General features: G+C 40.1%; 1 protein-coding gene across 1 annotated transcript in view; it reads left to right on the top strand.

Annotated features, from left to right (window-relative positions):
- The window catches only part of LOC310929420 (intermediate filament protein ON3-like), a gene marked incomplete at its 5' end in the record, with an annotated part of 48809 nt that overhangs the window by 7874 nt on the left and 19305 nt on the right, over window positions 1-21630 (top strand). The window lies entirely within an intron of this gene.

Genomic DNA, 21630 nt, shown 5'->3' with positions numbered 1-21630 from the left:
CCACAGATCGTGGAAATGCAAAAAAACCTGCATTAGAAAAACAAACAAGCACAAATATCAAGTGTTTGGTCACACTTTTGGTCCATGTTTTTCATTCATGTTTTTTTTTTTTTTTTACGTGTGAATGTACAGCTATGAACTACAGTGCCTACGGCCTCGAGAGCTGCCGCACCCCGTCCTACATCACCGGCTCCTTTGGTGGAGTCAAAGCTAGCAGTGGTTCTATCACTGCCTTTGAGGGACCAGCAGTGAAAAGCAGCACAGTTACCAAGACAGAAGCCGTGGTGATCAAGACCGAGCAGAAGAAGACAGAGCAGGAGCAGGAGAAGGTAGAGGAGGAGGTGGAGAAGAAGGGGGAGGAGCAGCAGCAGGTGGCAGCAATCGAGGAGCCAGCAGCAGTGGAGAAGAAGGAGGAGGAACCAGCAGCTGTGGAGAAGAAGGAGCAGGAGCAGGAGCAGGAGCAGGTGGAGGTTGAAGCTGTGGCTGATATCTGATCCGACATGTAAAGAAAAATCACACCATTCACCAAATAAAGGGTGTGTTTTGTGTAAAAGATGTAAACACAACTTTCTGTCAGATATTCTCCGTGACAAGGTGCTAACGGTGTTTCAATGTGGGTTTTCTTTAATCTGGTTCCTGAAAACTTTGTTTGGAATAAACTGGTGCAGCAATTATTGCACCACACATGTTTAGCCAGTAGGTGGCAGTACAGTGTGTGTTTTTAATTCTGCTGTTCCGTGTTGCTCCTTTGGTCAACAAAGCACTGTGAGAACTCATCACCATGCTGAACTCCTGAGTAAAACCTGCTGTAACTGAAAATAATTCACAATAGTTTTTAAGACATCCAATTCCAATTTGCTGTTGTTGGAAACACCTGGCATCCTGTACGATCAGCAATAAATGTTCTTCAAACAGTGTTTTCACATTGTGACGTGCTGTATTTTGTTGCTGAATGTTGAAATTTAAATTCCCATACGTTGCACAATTTCCTAATTTGAAAGTGAACAACACCTTACAGTTGCAGAAAAACATTAGGAACACAGTAAAGGACAACGAGTAAACATGGGAAATAAGCCTGAAGGGAATTGCCATCTCATCATATCCAGAAGGCTATGTCAACACAAATATATATATACACACACACACACACACACACACACACACACACACACACACACACACACACACACACACACACACACACACACACACACACACACACACACACACACACACACACAGAAAACATACTTGTAACACAAACGCGTGTGGTGCCACACGTTTGTGTCCACAAAAGTCCACAAAATGTAGCTTCACATATACACATCTGACAAGTTTCAACCTGCCTCGGTGCAGGTACATGCCTCAGGTGATTGTCTTCTGCCCCATGGCATGAAATAAAGGTCATGCATTCCGCTAAAATGTCAGGAAATGTTAAACTAAGAGCATATTTAATTGATGAGTAAAAAAGTATAAAAAGTATGCACGCAAAGGTCACACAAACCACATCAGAGAAAAAAAAGCACATATAGTTGGGAGGCCAAGAAAGGTCAGGGGTTTAATCAAAAACTGCATAAAGCCTGCGTGAACAGATAAAAAACATGGAAGAATTCAGTAATGAAGACTATTGTCACACCTCCCCCCACCCCCAACCTCTTTCAGTAAATGCTTACTTAAGCTGCCTGCGGAGGAACAGGTTTGAACACGAACCATGGGTGGTGATGCCGCACCCAAGGCTATTCAAGCCCTCGTGAAGTTTAAGACAGAAACCTGCACAAATACCACCCACCGTTCATCACATTCAACCGATCGCTGAATAAAATACACTCGATTGCTCTCAGGTCAGAGTAATTAATGAGCACATCTCAAAGATGCAGTCACATCCATGTCCACAACAGCTGGAGCATATGTGCAGGTCATGCTGTCACTTCACTGGTGACTTAAACATACCAAACTTGCATGTAATTAACGTTTACTTTGCTGAGTGTAAAGAAGGGGAAAAGGGTAAATATCCTGGCTTTACTCAACGGTTGCATAATCTGCCTAACTAAAGCTCAGTAACATACTGGTAAACTTTTGTTTTATTCATTCAACAGTAAAGTGTGAAACTTAATTTTGGCTGGAAGTAGCACTGGGTATATGCTTTACTTACATAGTTACAACAACAGAATTGTTTGTGTGTTGTTACCGTGTGTAAAACTATGGCACCTGTGGGATAAGCACTGTGGAACAAAACATGTCAAACTTCGTGACATTAAATTCTTACTTCAAAAATCCAAGAACCAGTGCAGAAGTCGGGGTTGTTTCATCTCTTAGAGAGAGTGTCCTGTCAAAAACAAGGCCATGTATTGTTTTTTTCCAGGCAGCTTTTCACAAGCCATTGCAACTTTTGGTTTTGTTGTGTGACCTCTAGTGGCTGTAGAGAGTGTGATAGAAGCATGTGGATGAAAAGCAACGCACAGAAGTGTGTTTTTCCCCCTATTTTCCTTTGTCAAACATCAACAAAAGGTTATTACATGTTTGAATGACTATATATGAAGTCCGGTGTGTCACCTTAAGGAGGGTTTATTAGCACAAATTAAATACACTAAACAATTATGCATTGATCCTTGTTATTGTACAAGACTATAGTTGTTTTCTTACATTTTCTTCTTCTTTTATTCATTATCTATGTTGTTTATTGCTGTATTTTTATTTGGTTGTTTTTTGTCTTGTAATTGTAATATACATTTTTTACATCCTGTATCCTTGCTGCACACACAGTTGGTGGTAGTGGTTAGCATTCTTACTCTTGCACCAAAAAGGCCATGCATGTGTGCGTGGCTTTTCCCCAGGCTCTCCGGTTTCCCCCCACAGTCCAAACACGTGCAGATGGCGATGGACCAGATAAATTAGTTTTGTTGATATCAATCATCAACCATTTGTAAAACCGTTCATTCACAAAACTCTCTCGCCCCCACCTTTGCAGTATTGTAGAATGTGCACAGTTCTTGCTGTAACAGGAATCACTCATATTGCTGCAGGGAAAACCTGACATAAATCCTTCAAAACAATGTTCGTGCTGTTACACCGTGTCAGAGAAAATTTATTTGGCCTTTGAACAGATTCCAAACACTAATACCCATTGATAAAGCAAGAAATCCCATTAATCCCATAATTCTGGATTTTATTAGTTACATGAACATGCCAATAATATAATAATAGCTGTCAGCAAGGAGTCTAATTTCTTTTCAGCCGCAGAGCTGCAGCTTAACTGATCCTGATGACTTTCGATTATAGATTTTAAAATGTCATTACTTGTATATAAAACATCTTGTCAAGCAGACTAAAAAACCCTTTCTGTTTTAAGAGAGAGTTTGCAGGAGCTCTGCATGTTTCCCTCAGAGCATGGGGTCTCACTTTTTGACACTTGAAGAAATAAAGGGAGTTTTTGGATCAGAAAATCTAAATCAAGGCACTAACAGTCGATTAGAAAATTTAAAAGCCCTTCAATTTTTTGGGGGGGACTTGAAAAAAACCCACTCTCCAATAAATTTTGGCTCATGCCTTTATGTGGACGTGGGGACAAAGTAAATCATCTGTCTGTACTCGTACTGACAGATGATTTACTTTGACTTGGATACTCGTACTGTATCCAAGTCAATCTGCATTGACTTGGATACAGTACGTGTACACTTTATGAAGAGAGAATGAGAAAAATAGGATAATTCTATGTTCCCACCTGCTCAACAGCCTTTTCTGAAAACCTCATGTTTGCAGAAGTGCTAAACCTTTTTGCATCTTTCAAATAAATTGCATATACCAACACATCTTTTACTCCTTTACTGTTAATTTGGTTGCATTTGCTCTTAGTTTTGTCTTTTAAATGCAGCATTATTATTCTTCATGTAATCTTAATGTTCTATTTTTTCATGTATTTTTATGCCATTTTGTCAGTGAGACACGCTGTGAAAAAACCCCCCCAAAACCCAACAACAATAGATTGTGCAGAATCTCTCGAGGTGACAGTGACAAGTGTCGAACAAGACAATTCAAAAGCGACATCTCTGTCCACTCCCACTCCACATCTCAACCCAGGGTTCACAGCATGTCACACTGTCAGTTTTAGCTGTATTATTATGTAAACCACACAATAAGCCTGTGTCCTACTACAGCGCTGCAGAGCAAATATGTTCACACTACAGCGGTAAAGGAGAATGAAGTAATTCATTCGTCTGCCTGCAGGCAAATGGCGAAACACTTGGTGTTTGCGTTGGACTCAGTCTCTGATAAAAGTCATTTAAACCCGTCATCTTCAGCATTCTTTTCACACTGCATCTAGTTTTCCATGGAACGTGTTGGTGCAGGCTTGTGCTGCAGCTTCTGGTGCAGCCTGTGAAGCAGTGTTTGATTACAGAAACACCTGAGCACCTGAGTTAGTCATGAGTCAGACCATATGAGCTCATTAATAGAGAATCCTGGGGGGAAGTAATGTAGTACAAATGCTTTGTTATTATACTTAAAGCTGCAGTGCGTAACTTAATGTTTTGCTGTTGTCTATGTTTTCATTTGTGTCCTCTGTTTGGTTTCCTTGAACGGACATTATTCGCTGTGTCCTTCCTCAAAAAAACAAACTCTGTCAAGCAATACTTTCAGATCTGTTTGTGTGTCTACACCAGCAGTGGACGGGTGGGGCATTTCAGCTGCTGAATGACTGGGATTTTTGGGACTGCAGAATTCATTTCTGAAACTTTTCATGTGTGAGACATGGAAACAAACACAAATGTAGGCTAAATGATGATTTTTTTGGTCTTTTTAAAAAAAAGCATCCACTATGTGCAAACTTTTCAACAGGAATATACTTTACAATGTAGACATTTACAGAAACAGAGACATAATGAACCAGGCCAGGGGAAAGAGAGCAAATAAAAGTTATCATAAAGTGAACAGTCTCCTAACAGTAGGAGGATGACAACAGTGACGACTACAAAGAAAGCAACAGTGACTGTCAGAGCCGGGACATGGACGGGATTTTGAGATTTTCCCATTAAAAAAGAAATACTGTTTCAGGGCTCCCGAAAATGCAATTTCCATGAGGATAAAAAAAACCTTGTCTTTTCAGTCATTCTGCAACCTGTTTGCAGCCATCTCACTTTAATAGCATAATGTTGCTGTTGCCTCTGTATGTCTGATAGGCTGAATCAGCGTTGTGTGAACATTTCTTTCTGTTTAAAAGTTACACTTATCTTATACTCCCTGCATTTCAACACAAATATCTGTACTTTTATCCCTAAAACGGGGAGCTGAAGTCATCGTTTCCAACAATGGTGGAATAGATTCACCTCCAAGTGTGTTGAAGAACCTACGTAGCCTTCACTTAGCATCACTACTGTTAAAACATGGTGGTCCAAAATGGCGTCCTCTTTAGAGCTGACACAGTTCACTGGCTCATTCTGGGGTAATGAAAAACGACAGTTGATTCACAAGTGATTATACACTTTGATTTTCAATGTGTGCCAAATTCAAATAATTTCACCCAAATATTATATAATAATAATTAATAATATATATAATATCACCCGGAACAGGGACCCACCGTCCACCCAGGGCAAGGCGCCCAAAGTCAGCCCCCGCCAAGCGACGAGCTCGCCGCCCACCATCACCCTTCCCAGGAGTCATGGCAAGCCACGGCCAGGTCCCCCGGGGATCCCCCCAACAGACCGACAGCCGCCCCAACCATCCCCCGCAGCCGTCAGCGCCCCAGAGCTCCACAGCCGCCCCCCAGCCCAAACCGCTGACCCCTGCCCAGCCGGGAGGCGGGCGGGACCCAGGTACCCGGGAGGTCCCCCCACACCCATCCCCCATGCCCCCCCACCAGGATGTGGTGTGGTGTGTATATATGTGTGCTGTGGGATGTATGGGGGATGTTGGTATCTAGTATGCATTAAACATTTTGGGGGAGGATGAGGCGACAACAACCCCGCTGTCAGCAAGCAGCGGGGTTGTCGATATTTATTGATCGTCGATTTTATTGATCGTTTTAATCTTCAACTACGTCATTGTACTTTTCAGCTTACTAAATTCACTTCGATATTGTTGGTTTTGCATTTATTTACAAATCCATGGTTAAAAACGCAGAGCAAGTCGATAACGCGGACAGCTCGTTCACATAGCCGAGAGGAATTATGATAGTGACACTACTGCGCATGCTCTATGGGCCCCATAACCCGGAAATAAACGCGGAAGTCAAAAACTTTTTTGGCATATGTGCTGGGTGAGCAGCTTCATAGGAATGAACGGAAGCGAAGGGGCGGTGCTCTATCCAGTTCATATTATACATCCATGGCCCACAGCCACCGAGAGACGGCCGGAAAGCGGGGCCACCAGACAACCTCTACTTCTGCTTAAGTATAAGTACACATTTTTCTACTTAAGTTCTGCTACTTCTTTGAGTCAGATGTGAAAATGCCTGACAGGCATGGCTTGCTCCGTCTTTCCGCAGTAACCTCAAATGATGTGCAATCCACCTGTACTAAATGCCAATAAATAAAACATGTTAACTAATTTAAAACTATTATTTATTGTTGTCTCTCCAGGTTTTATAAATAGCATGTCAACTGTCAGATTTAATAGCCTTTAAGCACCACAACTACATCAGTGGCAAAGCAGTTAATCACCACATAGATGTGTATTTTCAGGGATTTGTCCATACATGAATGAATATGAAAAGGAACAAGGCTGACAGGTGTTTTTAAACCAAGAAAAAAACAGAAAACACATGGCATGTTCTCTCAACTTGGGGAACAGGTCTGAATTCCTCAGTTGGCTCGGAGTGGAAGCAACTGACGGATGAAGGACTCCAATTCATTAAAAAAAAGAGAAAAGGGGAGTGTGGTACATGGGTGTGTCCATTTTATTGGATTAAAAACAACAGCAGCTATTGCTTTCTGAGGAAATCAGACTCTGAGTTTGCACAGCATGCCAGACACACCTGAAATCAGCGCACTTATATCAGCAGACAACAAAATGCACAATATAGTAGCAGTTGACACTTGAAGTCCTTACATTGGCTTCCCTCCTGCCAAATACTTACTCTATAAAACACTGAATGGTTTCAGCCCAAAATACATTTTTGACCTGGTGGTTCACTATGAACCATCCATAACACTAAGGTCATCTGGGTCAGGTTTGCTCTGTGTCCCCAGAACCAGGAGAAAATATGGGGAAGCCGCCTTCAGTGTTTATGCCTCCAAATATCTGGAACAAACTCCCAGAAGTGTGCAGGTCTGCAAGATAAAGCGAAATGATCATCACTGCTGCACCTCAGCCGTAACTTTTAGTTTATTTTGAATTCTTTTTCTCCCTTCTTTCTTTTACCTCTCTATTTAAATGTTTTGATTGTGCTTTATTATGTCTTTTATATATTTAATGCTCTTGCTGTTGTATTTTTCTTTCTGTTTTTATTGTAAAGCACTTTGAAATACCGTGTTGTTTAAATGTGCTTTATAAATAACCTTGTCTTAAATTATATGATTATATAAAATAATATAAATACACACTGTACAATTGCAGTCTTTGTCTTGTTTTTTGTCCATCTCATTGACTAGTATTGAAAATAAAGCCACATTTTCACTTTTCTGTCAGTTCTGCTTTAAACTAAAAATAAGCTTTCTAAATTGCCAACACCGTAGAGGTTTTATCACAGATTGCATTGAGGTGAACCAAGGGCGACCCAAGCCTTTATGGGGCTTGAAGCTGAATGTGATTTGGGGCTAGGAAACCTCAACATAAAGATCATTACAATAGTCTAGATGGGTCGTGATAAAAGCATGAACAAGCTTATTCATTATATTATAGCTGTGTTATTTACTTCAAACCAGTAAAATGTTCAGTTAAATCACAAAAAGACGTAGTTTTAATTTGCACTTTCACATTGTTGACACAGACGCTGCATTTGCTGCAAACTAGTTAGCCAGTTTAATATCCTTGGTTTTTAAAACTGGGAACAGATGCACAAATTTGCACTAAATGTGCAGTCTTTCCCTGCAAAATAAAACAAACCAACTAACCAAAAAACACTATATATACATATGAATGCATCTAAAGCCATCTAGATTTCTTGCTGGCATAGGGTGAAACCATGTCCCCATTTCACCAGTTCATCACAGGGCCACATACAGACAAACAACCGTCCACTCTCACACTCACAACTATGGTCAATTTAGAGTGTCCAATTGTCTTAATCCCAAAATATGCATGTTTTTGGATTGTGGGAGGGAACTGGAGAACCCAGAGAAAAACATTATGCAAACTCCATGCAGAAAAGTCCTTGTTCTTACCACAAAGACAACAGTGCTAACCACTTCTACCTGCTAGCCATTTCTTTAATATGTTAAAATGTTTTTCTTCCCACACCCATAGAGGCCCCCTTAACTAAGCAGTTAGTTTGCTTATGCCTCAGGCCAGCTCTGAGGTGAACTTAAGTGCACATTCAACACTATCAATAAATTCAACAAGCTGCATCTCTTCAGGCATTATTGATCCCCACCTATTTGATAAGAATCTTTTATCAGAGGAAACAACTTGAGTCATATGATCAGCTTAATCAGTCTGTAAAAATGTAGATCAGATTTTGAACAAAAACTTCACCGATAAGATGGTGGTGTCCAGATGACACTTGTGTTAAGGAATGGATTAGAGGAGACTATCAGCAGTCTGAAAATCACTCATCCAGAGCAGGAATCTGTTACTCCTCACCTTATTTCCTGTTTAGACATGTCTTGTAAAACTGAACACGTTTACATCACCAAAAGCAGAAATAAAATGTGAATTCATGTTCTAAAATGGCTGTGAAAACTGAAAAAAAGAGGTCAGATTTAACAAGGCCTTTGCTTGTTCTATCAGCAAGTTCTTAAAGGCTGTTTTCTTTATTCCTCAGTTAGTGCTTAACTACAAAAGTCTTTCAAAAAACAAGAAATGGCTGAGGCAGAAATGTGTGTTTAGCTTGAAGCATATACTACACTGCATAACTCGTACTTCAGGGCTTTTTCTTGCTTTGTCATGTACAAGATTGTTTTGAAACAGGTTTTAACTCAAACTTGGCCAGGGGCAAAGCAACATATTTGAAGAGAGCATGTTTAAGGCTTGGAGGCCTGGCTGCAAAAAACAACAACAAAAACCTGAAGCATTAAATACAACCAATCCTTAACAAAAAAAAAAGTCTCTGCAATAAATATAAAAGACAAAAACATGGTAACAAACAAACATTTTTAGCAGTGGCGGCTGCTGGTCTTTGAAACAAGCGGAAACTGTCTATATGGCCGAGCAAATATCACACAACGGGCAATTATTTGTCTATAGACTCCGTGCCATGACGCCATTTAATATGTGAGACAAAGACACAAAGTTAGCTATTTAAAAAGATTAAATCAGTACTTCCTGCACAGACTCTGTCTGACAGTCACTGAAATTGCCGTCTCCCGTCAGTGCTGTTGCTAAATGCACCAGACTCCTCTGTTAAATATTGAGATTTGAGTCATTTCTTTGCTAAATGTTGGAGATTAGCGCATGTTTTCAGGATTGTTTTGTTTTCAGAAGTCTTAAATGATCTACAGTTCGACATTGTTTGGTTGAGCTCAGCTCACTTGGAACCTCACCAGAGTAGGCACTAAAAATAAGATCAATTGCATTGGTTTTAATGCACTGTGCTGCAATGGGAATGTGTGAAAGGACGATCTGCGATAAACAGCTGATATCAATATAGCAATAGTGCGATATAACAACTAGTTATATCGCAAGCGTACTTTTAGTAATGAACTGTGAATACAACAGTACATATTTGACCATTTATTTTATGCCATTTTAGAGGACATTTTAGCTTGTGTGATTACAGAATGTGAGGCCATTGAGACGTGTCAAAAGAGGAAGCTGTCACAGCAGATTTGTGGGTGATATTTAGCTGTAGAGGATAAAACTCTCCATTTTTGTTTGACTGTGCTGATGACAACAACTTTGCTCAACAATCAACACATGCTTATAAGCGAAGGCTAATATGGTTTCTGCTGTGATAGTTCTCACTCGTGGGTTATGCCGACATATCGTATTATTGTAAGTCGCTTTGGATAAAAGCGTCTGCCAAATTACATGACATGTCATGGCTACATACTGAATTGCGGATCAGATTTCTTTGTCCACACAACCCTGAAAAAAATCAGATCTGAATCACATCAACAGAAAATCAGATAGGCGTCACTTCAGCATCACTGGTAATCTGAACATAGCTTTTTAAGCTGTAAACGTATAAATATAATCAACTTTGATTAAAATATATTGTTGAATGATTTCACAAAATGCTGATTACGAATCTCAGCCGAGCTCTCGAGCTGGTGTCGCCCGGTGACATTCCTCTGCTTGGTTTCATATTAACATAGAGACAGATAGAGGCAACAGCAACAATGCTACTATTGAAGCAATTTGACTGCAGGCAAGAGTATGACTGACAACACAAAGAGGCACTCACAAAAGTTTCAGATGTGACTTTTATTGCTTAAAAACCCCATTGTGAGGCAGTTTGACAGGACAAACATTTCTTAATTCACCCAACCCTGCACCGCTGCTGTATAGATACAAATGCCTCCTCACTTAAATCTGATAGTATTGCTTGACAGAGCTTTAAAGTTTTTAGATGAAGGATCCAGCAAACAAAAAATACATAAAACAAATACACATACATCACTCTAAGTTACACACTTTGCAGCTTTAAGAACTTCAACAGACAGAAAGTCGTAATGGTAAATTGGATCAGAGCATACATCAATTGTCAATGCAGCAGTGGAACCTCCTGTTCTCTAAACTTGCTTGCAAGCCCTTTAATTTTAGTACAAACAAATTAGTGCAAACTAATTGATAAACAGGCAACCCGAGGCAAAGTGGCTTTTGACACTGTCACCATATGCAGTGGGAACATGCAGGTGACAGGATTCTGCGTCTTTACAAACAGTAAACAGATAAGTCTTAGAGGTGAAAGGTCGAAAAAAGGCTGCACTTTTTTGGTTCCTAACATATTAATTTAGCTAGAGATGTTGTTGTTGTTGTTGTTGTTAGGAGGAAGTAATTTGAACAAATTAAAGTCTCAAGTTTTCTTCACAATGTTGCACCCTTGCGAGCCCTTCTAAGCATTCCATGCACGGTCAACAGGCAGGTTTAACAAATCATCTGTCAGTCTCATTTGAAACTGAATGACAGGTTATTCTGTCCCCGCAGTGAAAGACGCTTAAATTACTGCATAACACTCGGGTACCTGTCAGCCAGGCAAACCTGTCACCTGGACCAGTTTGGCGCCAACTATGTATCTAAACTATGATCTGACAGTGCTAAGCTGCCCTGCCCAAAGGGCGGTGTCTGCTTCGTGCTGGGTGTGTCAAGCTTTAACTGGTAGATCGTATCCAACCACATAAAGATATCTCAATACCTAGAATCAAGACCTGACAGTGTGTCAATCATATCTTTGCTGAACCAATTATTTTACTCCATTACATTGTCTTCTTTGTTCTGGCCAAATTTGTTCAAATGAAACCTTATATGTTTTATAATTAATCATATAAGGTAGAAATTTGCTTCTACCTTATATGATTATTATATTGCTTTGAGTTTCTGTATGTGGCAGCCAGGACTTGTTTGTAATGTGAAAAATTCTTTCTGTTGAAATCTGTCAACATAAAAACTGTCACTCAACAAAAGCTGTGTGATGAAGTGACAAACTGAGACATTATTTAGGTGAGCTGACATTGTTGGATGTAAAGCGCAGGGCTGGGTAACACGGTCACTGATTATTAATGCTTGAACATCCCGTGAAAGGTATGCACAGAGCTATAGAAATGTGGGTTTGTCTCACATAATGTAAATCATCCTGATGCAGTGTTTATCACTTTCACTGCAAAGACTGTATGGGTGTGTCAAACCAATTTATCCCTTCCTGCATGGTGTTGTCAAAGTCAGCCCACATGAAAATGTGATACTAACTACTTTGCCAGAATTTGAAAGATTTCAAAAGTTGAAGAGTTTTTTTTGTAAAACTCAGCAACATTCTCTGCAGACATTGGGGGCGTGTGCACAACACTACAGTCACACTTGTTTTTATATCTTAACAAGGACATCAACATTTACCCTAGTGCCTAACCTTAACCCTAACCCAAACCCTAACCTAAACCAAATTCTAACCATAACCCTAAAACCAGGTCTTAACCCTGAACAAGCTCTATAAAGCCCATGCAAACAAAATGTCCCCACAAATATAGATTTTTACACACACACACATAGACAAAGCAACTGAACAATGCTGTTTGTCACTGTTTGTACAGAGTATCAACACAAACATACTGGTATCAAACCTCCTACTAAACAAACATGCCGAGAAGCCACGACTTAAGCATGTATGTGAGTGCGTGTCCACTGAAGGAACTCTATATCCACACAAAAAAATTGAAGCGATCTTTTTCAAAGACATTTTGAAATAGTTCTCCATAAACATGGCATCATCCCCACAAAAGGCTTTAAGCGCTGTGGTACATATTGCTACACTAAAGACAGAGAAGAAGATGAGGTGTTGAGTATGTGCAAAAACACTCTCTACACTCTGTCAAGGGCATGTGATCAGAGTGGAACTGAGGAATTTTGACCAGAGTGCGTAGAATAAGCGGGAATAAAAAAATTAATAAAGCAAACCAAAGTGAGTTGCCCACGAGTGACTACTGACTATGTCTCCAGTGTGTCATCAAGCCTTTTTTTTTTAGACACGCCCAAAAGATCCTGAACAGACGACTGGAGAGAAACTCTTTTCAGTTTTTACTCCATGTATTTGTTATTTATTGTGTTGATAGTCTTAGGTTGGAATTGATGCACAACACTTATTATTTTTTAAAATACACTGAAAAACAGTAACCATTGTTTTTGTCTGTTCATGTGTAATTAAACCAGGTGCATGTTGATGAGGATGTTCAATAGAATTAGACTTAGAATTAGTGCTAATTAAAGTGCTCTATTTAGAACAGGACAATATCTCTCTCTCTGGTGTTTTTTTCTGTTATGCAACACATATCTACAGACTAAACTTGACAACTTTTCAGATGAAATGCTCTTGTCAGCATGAAAGTCGTTTAAAAACAACATGACAACCAGACTGTACAGACCAATGGCATTGGAAACATAAACATGAAGCAGGACTGAGTATGATAATTAATACCAAAATACAATGCAAACATGCACTGTGCAAGTGCAACAAGGCAGTGTTTCTTGTTACTATCTCTGCATACTATATTTCTGTCTCAGATTTATTTCCGTCACACCTTCTTTTACTCTTTGTCTGAACGCAGTTTTAAAGTACAACCTCTTGAAAGCTGATAAGTAGCAAAGGTCTTGAATCCTGTGTTGGTTTATGAGTTCAGGTCAATGATTTTCTACTATCAAACGCGGTGCCGGAGGTGTGGAGGTGTCAAAGGGTGGAGTGATGACCTGTACTCGTCTTTTTTTTTGTTGACATGTTCAAACACGCATATATGCAGGTATGTGCTCAGGACTCTGCAGTTTGGTGCTGCAATCTATTCTCTCTATTGATTCTGTTCTTTATGTTTCCGTCAACAGAATGTTTATTTCACAGCCAGCAGATTCACTTCTACAACACCAAATGTGCACACACCCACATAAAGGAAGAATTTATGATAGATGATGAGTATGTAATGACAGTGGTTGCCAGGCACAGCAGCAACAATAACAAGGTGGTTACACATTGGCAGTAGGGAATTGTGGGAAAATGTTCTAGTGTGTCTGATAACAGGAAGCAGAATAAGGAGTTATACGCTCTTTAATATCTTAGAATGTAATTGAAAGTAATTGTTTTATTTGTTTTACCACCAAACCTTCTGCTTGCATAACAAATATAATTTTAAACCTATGTTATTGAGTCACAAGGTCAAGTCTAAATGGGAGGCCCAGTTACAGCATGATCATCACTGAGTACAGCTTCTACAACATCTCAGTATATTTTACTAGCTATGGCAACAGATTCTACAGATTTCTATTCAAGCAAGTGATAGATGAGTCGACTGAGACAAGTGCATCACTTTTACAATATGTTGTACAGAGTCACTGTGAGGCCGGTGTAGGTTGGGCGGTGTCTCAGTTATTGTGCTCACTGCAGGCAGAACAGACAGACCTGCATAGACAAGTGTCTTATGTTGGTGTGAGTGTCCAGCACTCGAACGCAGTACACTGGGTCAAAAATGGGACAACTAATCCTCAGGTAGTTTTAATTAACTCCAAAAAAGAGAGAACAACTTCCAAAAAACGAAGGTTAAAGGAAGTTTCTTTGCCACCTTTAGTCGGAAAGTACACTGTAATCCTGGTGTTTGATAGGATTACTTACAACCTGGTTCTCATTCAATTAAACTGCAGTATGTGTGGGCTGTGGATGTGGTGGAAAACAGAGGCTGCCCTTATACGGTGTTTCTCAATGAGTACTTTAATGCCCGTCTGAAAATATAGGACAACTCATAACTCCAGCAGTGACACATCACCTTTCATTATTTCGTCACTCATTACCGATCTTAACATCAAAAACCAAGGTACACCAGATAATGTAGCTTATATAATGAAATCTATGTGAAAAAACACAAAACAACACTTTAATTACACTACTTAAAGTTTCTCAATGAACCTGACAAAGAAATCCTGCAAAAATAAATATAATGTTAAATCCTTCTCTCTCCTCCAAAACATTCATATTACACTACTACACAGGAGCATGGACCAAAAAGAGTTTTTTGTTACAAGGAAATGGCATTTACAATGCAAATAATCTACTATGAAAGTGTGCTTGCATTTGCGGTGGGATTGGCTTACCCAGACCTGTCTATGCTAACACATTTTCAACAAACGCCAATAAGTGGCTACTTTCAAGGGAATAGTAGGGCTTGTTCATGCAGAATTACTATCCATCTAACAAGAGACTACAACCGTGTTTTGTCCTAATGTGTTCAGAAAGACAACAACTTCATGTAAACTATGTCACAATCTCAGCCTACAACAGCAAAGGTGGAATCTACTATTTAACCAAGCCCACCAGTGAGGGGGAAAAAACATGACCACGTTACCTCTTCCCACTAACCCGAAGCTGTGCCATCTAATTGTAACCATAGCAAATGCTGATTTGGGCGACACATTGACCGAACCCCGCTTCTCTGAAATCACCGGTGCAAGCAACCGTTGTTGACAACAAAACCACGGTATGTAACTTTTCTGTCCTCATCTGACTTTATTCAGTGGTGGAAAACCTTGGATTTAAGCATTCACTGGTCCATTGCAAATACATAATGGATATTATATCAGTCATGACACTATGGAGACAATTGAAACTGATCTTAGACAAAACTAGACAAGTCCTACCTTACCAAGCTAACCATGTGTCACTGGGGTTGATGTGAGAAAGTTACGAGAAAGTGGCCAATCAACGATGAACTCAAGAAACCAGAAAAACTGTGTATGACCTCATGTAATAGCAGGGGTTTTCAAAATTCTCTCTCACACACACACAAGTAAATGACTTGGTTGCTATGTTTTTATTTGGCCAGACAGTCTCCATGAACTTCCCTGTCTGACAAAGAGTGAGTCATCCAGTCAGGCTGCCGTTTCGCCCCGTGTTCCCAGGTCTAACCACACTAACAATGAGGCAGCGTGAAAGTGTGTGTGTATGCACTGGTAGTAAGGTGCTAAAGTCCAAAATTGTAAAGTAATATCTCCTCGTGCTTTCTGAGGAACAAGTGTGTGTGTGTGGGTGTGTATGTGTGTTAGCTTGCCAACAATCAGTTGACTTTGTAAGCACATACCCGCAGTTCCGCATTGCAGCAGCAGCTTTATTGTGGAACATTGTCTTCGGCCTCTTTCACACTGCAATTTGTAGGTGTCGACCATGAAAAATTTTAAAAGCCAGGTGAACCTGTGGTGCAGAAAAGAAAGGCGGATCTGAGTGACAATGATACAATGAACTATTTTGTATTATATTTTACTTCGGTCTATCCTAAAACACTGATTAAAAATGAAGATAAAAAAGTTGCATCGTCCTGACATTTATGCCTGACCCATGCAGATTTTGGACTGTGGGGTGGGAGTTTTACAGACATTGCTTAGATACCACATTGTTGTTGTGATTTCCCTTTTTTATATAAACATCCATTGCACTGCATTGTCTTCGTTTTGGACGACGCACAGTATTTCCATGCATGATTTGCAGCCTCTGTGTTTTAAGGGTGTGCACCTCTTGCTCCTCAGATTAAAATCCAATCCACTCCCTCAAGATGAACACACCCATGGCCATATGAGGATGCTAAAACAAGCACGGTGGGGTGTGTTTGTGTGTCAAAAGGCTTCAGATTTTTTCTTTTCTTTTGTCCTTGTCCATTTCTCAGTGAACATTTTGTTGAAATAATTTTTTTTTCAGAACTTTGCAGAAGTGGAAGTGTGAACACAGTGTTATTACTGACTTCCATGTGGTGTGAGAGTGAAAATAAAATACACATGAACAGGGCACGTCGCTTGATGAATGGTGTGTGCAGTACAATTGACTGAAGTATGCTTGACAGACACTGGATTAAGATACTGAGCAAAGTCGGAGGGACTTAGACGTGCAGAAACTTGATCGTCCTCCAGCACAGAGCTGGACACGCTGTTGCTGCTGGGTTTCAGTGACCATTTGTGTGTGTAAATGTGTGTGTGCATGTATAAGTATTTGATCCCGCAACAGGTGAATGGGTACGACACATTTATACAATGTTTAAAAAAAGTGTGAGTGTGTATGAAAAGGGTGAACAGCACAACTGTAGTGTAAAAACACTTTGAGTTGGCATTTCACAATAGGAAAATCACATGTGTATATAATCAAATGAACGATGGCTGAGTGCCAGGTCCTCAAATTCAGGAGTTTCACTGCCACACAGTCCTGACTCATTGTGTTCATACTGTGCAACCAGGGGTTACCACATGCCTTAAGCCCAATTTATACTCCTGCGTAAAGTGCTCTGCGTAAGTTACGCAGAGTCCTCTGCGTCGACGGAGAGCCTGTCGCAGAGCCTCTGCGTCGTCTCCGACTGCACGTCAAGGGACAACGGAGATGGCAAGAGCTGCGATTGGTCCTCAGGACAGGCCAAATGAAGCTGCTCTGTGCCGGCTCACAGTGCGCACCGAGCGTCCACAGAGGCGGAGCTGTTCACCGCCGACAACGTCGCTGCCAAACTATAAATACATCATATCTTAACACACACAGCACATGTTTAGATTATAAATGGCCAATTTCTCGCCTCAAATTATCTTAAAACTGCGTTCCATGATACAGAAAAGTGAAAAAAACGGCCACTGTTTCAACAACAACAGTCTTTCTCTCTCGGACACCATTGCTCACTGTAGCCAGAAGCACAACAACCTTGCGCAGCGACCCCTACTGATCGGGCGGGAAATTGCAGCGCGTATCCGTCACCACGACGCAGTAAGTATGAAGGCGAGGTGTCTCCGTGGTGACGCAGTCGGATAATGCATTACGCAGTCGGAGAAGTATAATGTGGCCTTTAATGTTTATGATTATCAATAAAGTAAATGTGTAAAGTACACATATTCACCATTAACTAGATGCTTACTAACATATGTAAGTAGCATACTAGCCCTTTATTGGTAACCATTAAGCACGAATTAACACTTTATTCTACCTCTATTACAACATAATTAATATTTTTCCTACATAAGGTGTTAATATGTGCTTAATATTTACTAATAAAGGGCTAGTATGCTACGTATATGCATGTTAATAAGCACCTAGTTAATGGTTAATATGTGTTCCCTAATCTAAAGTGTTACCAACTTGTTGTTTGATCTGTTTTAAAGCACACTATCACTGACCTAATGTTTCACAATCTGTGGTATATGTTGACAAAAATGTCTCTCACCCATGCTCATCAAGATTGAAGCGGACTATATCATAAGATTTGCAACAACCGTGCACCGTGCAAATTCAAAACTGTGCTAAGTTACGAAACTTACCGTTAGAAATACAGCTGTTGAATTTAGACCAGTAAACAGCCGTCTCATAATCACTGACCAGTCCTGTGAGACCAGACTGCTGCATTAACAATACACAGGGAGCTTCGACGATGTTAACTAAATAAGTTAATTTAAATAAACTTAAGTAAATTAACCCCAGAGATATGGGAGGCTGGAGTTGTTCAACAGGTTTGAATATATCCAGAGGCAAAGCTGTTAGAAAGAACCAAAAGTTAACACTACAGCACTGAAAGCCAGAGATAAGAAACCACTTAATGTCTGACAAATGGAATAAGGGGCCTTAGGGTGTGATACTGACAACTAATGTTTAGCCCGTGCCTCTGATTCTATCTAAATCCAACCAAAGTCACAGAAACAAAGCACTTTTTGTGGTCAAACCCAAGCCCTCATGTAAGCTGATACACTGAGTTTGCTCGTCATGCAGTTTTTGTTTTATATACGATCAGTGCATATAACATGCACCTTTACAAAGAAAAAGTTTCACACTGCTTACTTCATTCTGAATGTGTGACATGCAGTCCATAAAAGGGATTAATATCAGTCATAACTGCTCTAGCAGCGTGCAAAAGTTAGCAGGACGTTTGATATTCGCTGGATATTCGTTTTCGAAAGACATTTTCTCAATCAACAAATAGACATTTTCCCATTCTGATTGCTGTAGTAGTTGCCAATGGTAGGCGGCTACTTACTACAGGTGAAGTTTTGTTGATATGAGCCATTATTGTGAAACAGTATGATATTAATTATTATAAATATTATTCATCTAAAATACTCTGTAATAAAAAAGAAATGACTTGTTGACAATGCCTTTGGTGTGTTTTTCAGAATTATTCCCTCCCTGTTTCAACGAAAGTCATCTTAAGTAACAACCTACCATTGGCAACAAGCCAATGGAAATGTAATTTCGGTGAATAGCTGCCTACGCTTGGAAACTACTACAGCAATCAGAATGAGAAAATTTGTTGATTTTTGGGGAATTTTTTAAATATATAATTTCATACTGTTTCACAATAATGGCAGATATCAACAAAAGGTCACCTGTAGTAAGTAGCTGTCTACCATTGGCAACTACTACAGCAATCAGAATGGGAAAATATCTATTTGTTGATTGAGAAAATGTCTTTCCAAAACGAATATCCAGCGAATATCAAACGTCCTGCTAACTTATGCACGCTACTGCTAGCAGTGGTGAAAGTTTTGTTTGTGTGCATACTGTATGTATGTAAATATATATGGAGGTGACGATAAAGCCCTCCGTCTGTTCATCTGCACTTCACAAGCAGAACAAAAACAGGAAAACCCTGAACTGCAGCAAGAGAAACATACATTTGTGTGTCTTTAGCGTGAACATGAAATAAAGTTGTAGTTGCATCAATAGACCAATATAAAAAAGTGGACACAGTCCCACGTTGAAACCTTGAGATTTCACAGGCACGGACAGTTCACTCTGTGTATCACACTGATGTCCACTCACATGTGGAGAATGTTTATGTGGGACAATGTGGGACACCCGTTACCAGTGCTGAGAGTATTGAATGTACGACTGGTGCTTTATAATAGCTATGGCATATAAATGAGTCACTATAGGAAATAAGTGACTAATGAGGTATCTGAAACTGTGGCTATTGCTTTTTTTTGCAAATTCTTCCAAAGTCTCTAGATCTGTATGACTCTGCTCCAAAAAAATATCTCAGAAAAACTGTGAAAATGTCCTTCAGCTGCTTCACCCAGTTGTGAGTAGTTTCCCTGTTTTTTGTTGTCACTGCGTCCTCTTTTCTTTGCTGTATTTTCCATACATTTCTTTCCTCAACATGTGGATAATTTGCGACTGACAAGGGGGAGGCCCTGCCCTGCATTTGACAGGTTGGTGGACATCAGCCACGTTGCAGACCTGCAACGTTGCAGACACCTAACCCTCTTAAGCCATATGTGGTTCTTTGACCCCTCTACAGCTTTGGAAAAAAAATTAAAATATTGTTTTAATATTTTGTAAATGCAATATAAAAATGTGTGTGAAATATGTAAAGCCATTACCAACACTTAAATGCAGTAGTATACACAATTAAAATGGGGGACATGTTTGGAACATAATTTACAAAACTGACATTATGTGCAATTGAAAAAACAAAAAAACAACCCAAACTCGCAATTGAGATCATTAACTCCTCATGAAAATGTTCACTGGTGTAATATTTGTGTCCATTCATTCTTTAGAGCATTTATGAGGTCAGGCACTGATGTTGGAAAATAAGGCCTGGATCACAATCTCTATCCAATTCGTCCCAAAGGTGCTCGATGGGGTTGAGGACAGATCACTCAAGTTGGTCCACAACAAATTTGCCAAACCATGTCTTCATAGTCGTTGCTTTGTGCACCAAGGCAGAGTCAACTGTTGCCACAAAGTTGGAAGCACATCATTGTCCAAAATGTCATGGTATGCTGAAGTGTTAAGATTGTCCTTCTATGGAGATAAGGGGCCTAGACCCCAAAACCTGATTGAAACACCTGAACTGAAGAGGTATTGTCATAGATTGTGTTTGACCCTCATCCTTGCTGCTCATTCATGTAATGTAAACTATTGATGACCTCAAAGACTCACAGCCACAAGAAAGGGCTTAGTATAGTGTGGAACACACAGCCATCTACTGACTTTGAATGTTGTGTAGTGTAAACCTGGCTTTAGGAAACAATGGAGCGCTGCTCACAACACTCGCAAACGGCACACTCGGCAACCTGTAATCCTCCTTGACTGTTGACACTGATATTCTCAGTAACCAGAGCGTCACGCTGATCAAATATGCGCTATCAACCATTTGATCATCGTCCTCCCCATAATAGCTGTCAATTTAATGCGTGTTCATAGGGAAGTCAACCGAGTGTCCTTGTGAATGAAGTTCCAATCTTCCATACCCAAACAATGAACATACTTCAAAAAAACCCAAAACAACTTCCTGTACCATGCAGTGCACCTGTGTGTTTCTTCCCTCATCTTTGTCCTATAATTTGGCACCAGTCAATATGACAAACATTGGGTCTGAGTCATTTACACATTGAACATGGCTTTCATTCACAGTTAATAAAAGCAACTTTGCCTTGAATTACAGAGTCTTTTTTTTGTTTTATGCTGAGTTGCTCATTCAGATATTCAGCATGAAGCAGCACAGGCTGCCAAACAGCAGTGCAGACATTGTCAAGCTCCCACACCCAGTTTACACATGCTGCAGCGGTTCAAAGGAAAAGTCTTGCAAGTACACGCACACCCACCCCCACCCCCCCACACACACACATATATAAAACTTTGTTATTTCTAAAATAAAAAAACTTGCACATGCATAATTTATCAGCAATAGGAATTACTCAATCGGTTGTCTTATATGACTTGATGAGTGTGCAAAATGGGTGTGTGAGAGCCTGCGTATCGCTGTGGGTGTTGAAATTGACATGAGAGCAAAGACCGGGGAATGTGCGAGGCAGAGGTTGAGGTGGCAACACTTTCACTGGCTTTCCTTCAAAAGGCATTCACTGGAGAGGTTTTCATTCAAGGCTAAGAGA

Source organism: Microchirus variegatus, assembly GCF_963457635.1.
Source record: "Microchirus variegatus genome assembly, chromosome: 7".
NCBI lineage: Eukaryota > Metazoa > Chordata > Actinopteri > Pleuronectiformes > Soleidae > Microchirus > Microchirus variegatus.
Note: the sequence above shows the minus strand (reverse complement) of the source record. Positions and strands in the feature narration are given on the sequence as shown.